Here is a 7,370-nt window from a genome sequence, read left to right as displayed (position 1 = left end):
TGCTAAAGGCCTGAAGAATTCCTGGAGAGCTGCCGGTTTTCAGTCTACATTGGAATCCCAAAGAAGCCAGTTCTAATACCCAAAGAGATGCTACAGGCATGTGATAGATGAGCTTGCTGGCAAGAGTGAGAGCAAGCAGGCAAAAGGGGAAAGTTTCCGTCTTCCACATCCTTGAATGTGGGTCCTCCCACCTCAAATGGTCCAATGAGGAAAATCCCTCACAGGAGAGCCCAGTGGCTTGGTTGGTTCCAGAACCAGTCAATAACCAAGTTAGCTTGTACTGAAATGAGTTTTTTGTGAGCCTTTCATAATATACATCACCATGCTTGGTTTTTATCTGATCTCCATCCTCTGCCATTCCTTTGTCCATCTTGCTGATTTTTCTTTGTTCCCCAAAAGTCTCCCTTTGCATCCATGTCACATAGATATCATTGTCCCTGTTGTCTGTCCTTCCTTTCCACATCTTCCCTCTTATAATCTCATATCTATTTCATGTTGTGCACAAGTGTGCATACACACATACACAGACACACAGACACATATACGCACACATGCAGACAACACAGAGAGATATACGCACATACACCCAGACACAAACACGTGTGCATGCATGTGCATACACATACATGCACATACACACACGAGCACATGCATGTACACAGACGCAGACACACACAGATGCACACAGAGATGTGCATGTGTGCACACATGCACACACACACACAGACTCAGGCACACACACATCTATAACCTGAGTATCAGAGAAAACACATGCTATTGTCTTCCCAAGTTGGCTTAAAAACAATCCCATGTGTATATGAACTGCATTTTCTCTATCCGCTCATCTCCTGGCTGTGTGTCTAGCCATTGAGGCTGTCACACCAATAAACATGGATATGCAAGTATTCTGTGGTATAGCAACTCAGGGTCCTTTGGCACAGACCCACTGGTGACATTGATCAAATGTCACACAAGTGACATTATATTACATATATTATTACAAACAAATATTACATGTGTACATATGCACACATTTGTTTATTTACACACACACACTTCTATTTTTAGTTGAAGGAAGCCTTCATAGTGGTTTCCACAGTGCCTTCTCCAGTTTATATACCCATCAGACAAGACAAGGGTTCCTCTTTTCTCCCAATCCTGCCAGCACTGGTCCTAATTACTTTTTCTCAATGACAGGAGTTCTGCTGAGCAGACATCTCAGAGCGGGTTTGCTTTTGTTGGTTTTTTTAAAGGCGTGCACCACCACACCTGACTTTAAAGCAATTTAATTTGCACGTCCTTGATATCCAAGGATGTTTGAATTATTTACTGGCGGTTTGTATTTAGTCCTTTGAGAACAAACAAGTAGACTGTTTATTGATTGGTTTGTTGATCTTTAATTTTTTTCCTTCATTATAAACTCCAGATATTAATATCATATTAGATATATATGTTTGCACAGATTTTTCTCTCCCACTCTATAGACCGTGAATATTTATTATTATTGGTGTGTGTGTTTGTGTGTGAATGAGTGGGTTTGTGTGTGTTCTGTGTGTGCTTGAGTTGTGGTATATTTATGGAAGGCGAAGCAAACCTGGAGACCTGGAGTCTCTTTCTTCTTTTATGTGGGTTCTGAAGAGTGACCTCAGGTAACATCCTGGGCTGATGAAGATTTTAGAGTCAGTTCATCAACAAATAGGGATGACGTCACTGTATTCTTTTCGATTTTTATCCCTGTGATTTTACTTCGTTCTTTTGTTTTAATGTTCTATCAAGGACTCCTAATTTGTTACATAAAGATGAAGAGAGCAGGCGCTTTCATTATGGGGGTTTGAATGAGAGCGGGGCCCCCACAGGCTTAATTATTTTCATGCTTGCTCCCCAGTTGATGAACTGTTTGAAGAACTAGGAAGTGTGTCCTTTTGGAGCGGGTGCGTTGCTGGGCGTGGGCTTTGAGATCTCAAAAAGCCCATGCCTGGCTTAAGGTCTGTCTCTGTCTGCTGCCTGTGGAACAAGATGTAAAGCGGTCAGTTAATTTTCCAGCACCGTCTCTACCTGCTTGCTGTCATGCTCGCTGCCACCATCAAAAGTGCTCCAGCTTGGACATGAAGGTCTCCTGGCAGACAGTAGCCAAGGAATACCACAAAATCACAAGGCACAATAAACCTCACACGAGAAGAACTGGGAAGGATAAACCCAGGAGGCTGGCTGCCTCCTGCTCAGGTGGGAGGAGAGCTAGAGTTTGGGGGTGGGTGGGTAGAGCTTTCCAGGGCGGCAAGGGATTGGAGCGATCTTGGAACAAGCTCAGGGATTGGTGGGATAGTTTCTGTAGGGTGGGGCCTGGCCACTCTGCCTCTTTGGGGCTAGGAATTGTCACTACAGCTGGCAGGTGGAGCTCCTGTGCCTCAAGGAGTCAGGCCCAGCCCCAAGAGATCCCAATGGCCAGAGTTGTCTAGGATCCTAGAGGCCGGAGGTCTCCAGGGGCAGGGCTTACGAGTAGTCTGGCTGGGAAAGCCCTTGTGCCAAGTTGGCATGAAGAGCCAACAATGATGATGATAATGATGATGACGGCGATGGCGATGGCGATGGTGGTGGTGTGATGGTGATGATGATGTTGTTGTTGTTGTTGATGATGATGATGATGATGATGATGATGATGATGATGATGATGATGATGATGATGATGATGATGGACTAAGCGAACCTCTGGAACTGTAAGCAAGCCCTTGATTAAATGCTTTCTTTTATGAGTTGCCTTGGCCATGGGATGTCTTCACAGCTCTCTTCACAACTGTTCTGTTTAACAGTAACTAAGACTTAGTCCCAGTTTTATAAGAAATGCTTTCGCTTCTTTGTTCATTCACTGTAATGTTGGGCATAAGTTTATCATATGTCACCTTTTTTTTTTCTTTTGAAGTATATTTTTTTCCATTCCTCATTTCTTCAACTTTTTTTTTCCCCATGAAAAGATGATGAATTTTGTCAAGGGCTTTTTCTATATCTCTTGAGAAGCTCATGTGATTTCTGTCTTTAAATCTAATTGTCTGTTGCATTATATTGATTTATGGTGGAGTATCTTTACACTCCTGGGATGAGACCAATTTGGCCATCATGTATGGTCTTCTAACTGTGTTCTTGAGCTTGCAAGGTCTTACTGAGAATTTTTGGGGTCTATGTTTCCCAATAGAACCGATCGATAATTTGTTTTTGTTTGTTTGTTGTTAGTGGTATTGTGTCCTTATTTGGTTTTGGTATTAGAGTAATAGTACTTTCACAAAATGTGTGTAGCAGTGTGAGTTCCCTGTGACTTTGTGGAACATTTTGAGGAGAATTTGCAGTAAGCTCTTCTTTAAAGGTTCAGTTGAATTTGCCAGTCACTCTAACCAGTTCCTGGTCTCTCTGTTGGGAGACAATTTTAATGCTTCAATCTTACTTTACTGTCTGTTGTAGGTGATTCTCTATTTGATTTTTGGCTTGGCCACGCTGCTCTTCATGGTGCTCCTCCTACAGAACCCCTGCATGATGTTCTTGTCCATCTTCTCATGGATTCCGCATCTGCCAGCAGGCCCCTACTCCGGTGGCCTTTCCTGAGGTGGCACGCAGCCAAGGGAGCCCCACCTCCATCTCCCCAAGGCCTCTCACCTTCACCTCCTTTTTCTCTTTTGGATTCTCTTCCACTTGAAGTCAGACCACGTGTTTACTGCATGCTTGTTATTTATACTACAGTATAAGCTTTTAAAGGGTCGGGCTACTCCTGCATTGTTGGGCTGGCACCAAATCGTAACCAATCATGGTTTGGTTTGGTTTTTTCCCCTCCCAGTTTAAGAAAGGAGAGTCTGTCATAGTATGAAAAGGATGGTAGCAGAATGTGAAGTGGCTGCTCAGAAACATCAGGGGAGGGAGGGAGAGAGGGAGGGAGGGAGGGAGGGAGGGAGGGAGAGAGAGAGAGAGAGAGAGAGAGAGAGAGAGAGAGAGAGAGAGAGAGAGAGAAGAGAGAGACATCATAAAACCCCAAGCCCTCTCCTTCTCCAGTTCCATTTGGTTTGGTTCTTCCTAAATTTTCCACAGTCTTCAAAAACACTGTCACCAGCTGGGGATCAAGTGTTCAGACACACGAGCCGATGGGGACATTTCACATTCAAACAACAGCAGATGGTTTCAGATATACCAAGCAAAACACAGGCTATATTAAGTTGTTTTAAAAAATGCAAATTTCAACACCACTCCAGAGACAAGGTTTGGTAGGCTGGGGACAGAGCTCCGGCACACCTCGTGTGGAGGAGTCCCGGGTTTTCTTAGTGCGGAAGCCTGAAGGACCCTGGAACCCAGAAGAGCTTTGTTTTAGCGCTGTACCCCACCACAACAACCTCCCACTTAGTGTCTCTGAGCAGAGATGCACAAGTGTCAAAACGCACACTTTAGAAAACACGGATTTAGAAAATATGGGAAGCCAGGCGGTGGTGGCGCACGCCTTTAATCCCAGCACTTGGGAGGCAGAGGCAGGCGGATTTCTGAGTTCGAGGCCAGCCTGGTCTACAGAGTGAGTTCCAGGACAGCCAGGGCTACACAGAGAAACCCTGTCTCGAAAAACCAAAAAAAAAAAAAAAAAAAGTTACCTTCTCTCTTGTGGGACTTTGCTGGTCTTTGCCCCTGCTTCAGTCTTCGCGGGCTCGGGTCTTCTTGGGTTTCCGATGTGGCTTGACTACCACTATATATATATGTATATATGTATATATGTATATATGTATATATGTATATATGTATATATGTATATATGTATATATGTATATATGTATATATGTATATATGTATATATGTATATATGTATATATGTATATATGTATATATGTATATATGTATATATGTATATATGTATATATGTATATATGTATATATGTATATATGTATATATGTATATATGTATATATGTATATATGTATATATGTATATATGTATATATGTATATATGTATATATGTATATATGTATATATGTATATATGTATATATGTATATATGATGTATATATGTATATATGTATATATGTATATATGATGTATATATGTATATATGTATATATGTATATATGTATATATGTATATATGTATATATGTATATATGTATATATGTATATATGTATATATGTATATATGTATATATGTATATATGTATATATGTATATATGTATATATGTATATATGTATATATGTATATATGTATATATGTATATATGTATATATGTATATATGTATATATGTATATATGTATATACTTTTCTTTTTTTCTTTTTTTTTTTTTTTTTTGGTTTTTCGAGACAGTAGTCAAGAAAAAAAAAGAAAAGAAAATATGGGAAAAAAACTTGTAATGTTGCAGAATGCTTTTGTATCCATCAGATATTGAAATAGTAGTTCTGTGAACATATACTTTAAATAAAGTAGATTGCTGGAATTAATTTCATGAGGGTTTTTTTTGGTGTTCTTTAAATTTTTTTTAGATTGAGGTTTTTTATTTTTTTTATTTTTTGAAAGCTTGCCTGCATGCATGTGTGTGTGAACATTGTATTTGTATGATGTCCTCAGAGGCCAGAAAGGACATCAAATCTCCTAGAATTAGAGTTACAGATGGTTCTGAGGTACCATGTGGATGCTGGGAACCAAAGCAGGGTTTTTGTAAGAGCAGCCAGTTCTATTAACCACTGAGCCTCCGCTGGAGACTATCTGTTAAGTTCCGTGGGAGCTGGGCAAGGCCTTGGGGCTGAGCACTAATTCTCAGGTATGATTTCTCGTAGACAGTAGGGTAAAAGTACCTGCTAGCGACACCTGGGTCCTCCCATCTGGACCCTGAAAAACATTCTTTGCAGCTTGTCCCCATGTGATTATCTGAGCACTTGACTGAGTTTTTCTGATCATGATTGACACTATATATATATATATATATATATATATATATATATTACAAATAGCTCGTGGCTCTGTCAGATAAATGAAATCACTAGAAAGCAGTGCACTTGACTGCGGATTGGCTTGGTGGGTGGGAGGATATTCTTACTGAAATATTTACTGAGGCTTTCCTCTTCATTCCTGCAGAACTGCTCTCCGAACTAAAATTTTGCCTTGACACACCAATGCATGCAAACCCAAGCGAGGTGTAGCCTATCCTCATTCTGAGACCCTGAGATATCATGCTGGTAGCCACTACAAGGTGTCCAAATGAAGCATGGGAACTAAAATTGATTACAGCCCTGAAATTGAGGGTGCCTTTATTTGGGTGGAAGGAAATCAGGTTAGTGTTGTGTGACAAAACTTTTCCCAGGGAGATGCTACACACATTTCCACTCACCCCCACACAGAGAGCCTCTGACAAACCAAAGTACAGACCAACCTGGTAAATGATGCATTTTATTGAGGTTACTTACAGAAGAAGAAATGATAGCTGCATAACAAATTCCTCCCCAGCATGGGTGACAGCTCACAAAGTTCACACTAGCCTGCAGGAGGCTCAACAGGTTGGCTATCCTATCCAGGTGTCTTGGTTGGCCTAAAACTCTTTCAGGCACCTCATCAGCTAGTTTCTACTTCTTCCAGGCAGTGGGTCTTATCTCAAGAGTCTTCTTTGCAGCTCTACTTGTCTGAGAGTCTAATTTGCTGCGCTGTTTGACTGGCAGGGTCTCTTGGCTTTTATTGCTTACTCTGAACTGGGCGGGGTCTAGTGAATCTGGTCAGTTTCAGGAACTTCCTGAAACTCTTTTGAGCTTGCTTAAGGAGCTTCCCTGCAGGATGGAATGCTTCAATCCCGGAGGAAACTGTTAGGCATCAACAGGCATCCAATAAACAAACAAACAAACAAACAAGGTGGTTCACTGAAAGGAAAATAGGTATTTCTCTTTTAAACATTTTGGGGACAGAATTTGGTAAAATAGGCTGAAGTAGCAAACACCAGCTTACTATGGATAGACACTTGGCTTACAGTTGAGAGGCCATCAGTTCCTCATAGTAGGGAAGGCCTGTCTGCTGGAGAGGCTGTAGCCAGTTAGTGTGGTAGTACATGTGTCTTATTACATCTTAGCTGAGTGATTCTCAACCTTCCTGGTGCTGTGTCCCTTTAATACAGCTTATCATGGTGTGGTGACTCCCAACCGTAGAATTCTTTTTGTTGCTATATCACAACTGTAATTTTGCTGCCATTATGAATCATAATGTAAATATTTGATATGCAGGATGTCTTAGTTTGGGTTTTATTGCTGTGAAGAGACACCATGGCCAAGGCATCTCTTATAGGAGACAACATTTAATTGGGGTTTGACTTATAAGTTCAGAGATTCAGTCCATTATCATCACGGTGGGGAGCATGGCAGGGTCCAGACAGATACTGA

Source organism: Arvicanthis niloticus, chromosome 24, assembly GCF_011762505.2.
Source record: "Arvicanthis niloticus isolate mArvNil1 chromosome 24, mArvNil1.pat.X, whole genome shotgun sequence".
NCBI lineage: Eukaryota > Metazoa > Chordata > Mammalia > Rodentia > Muridae > Arvicanthis > Arvicanthis niloticus.
Note: the sequence above shows the minus strand (reverse complement) of the source record.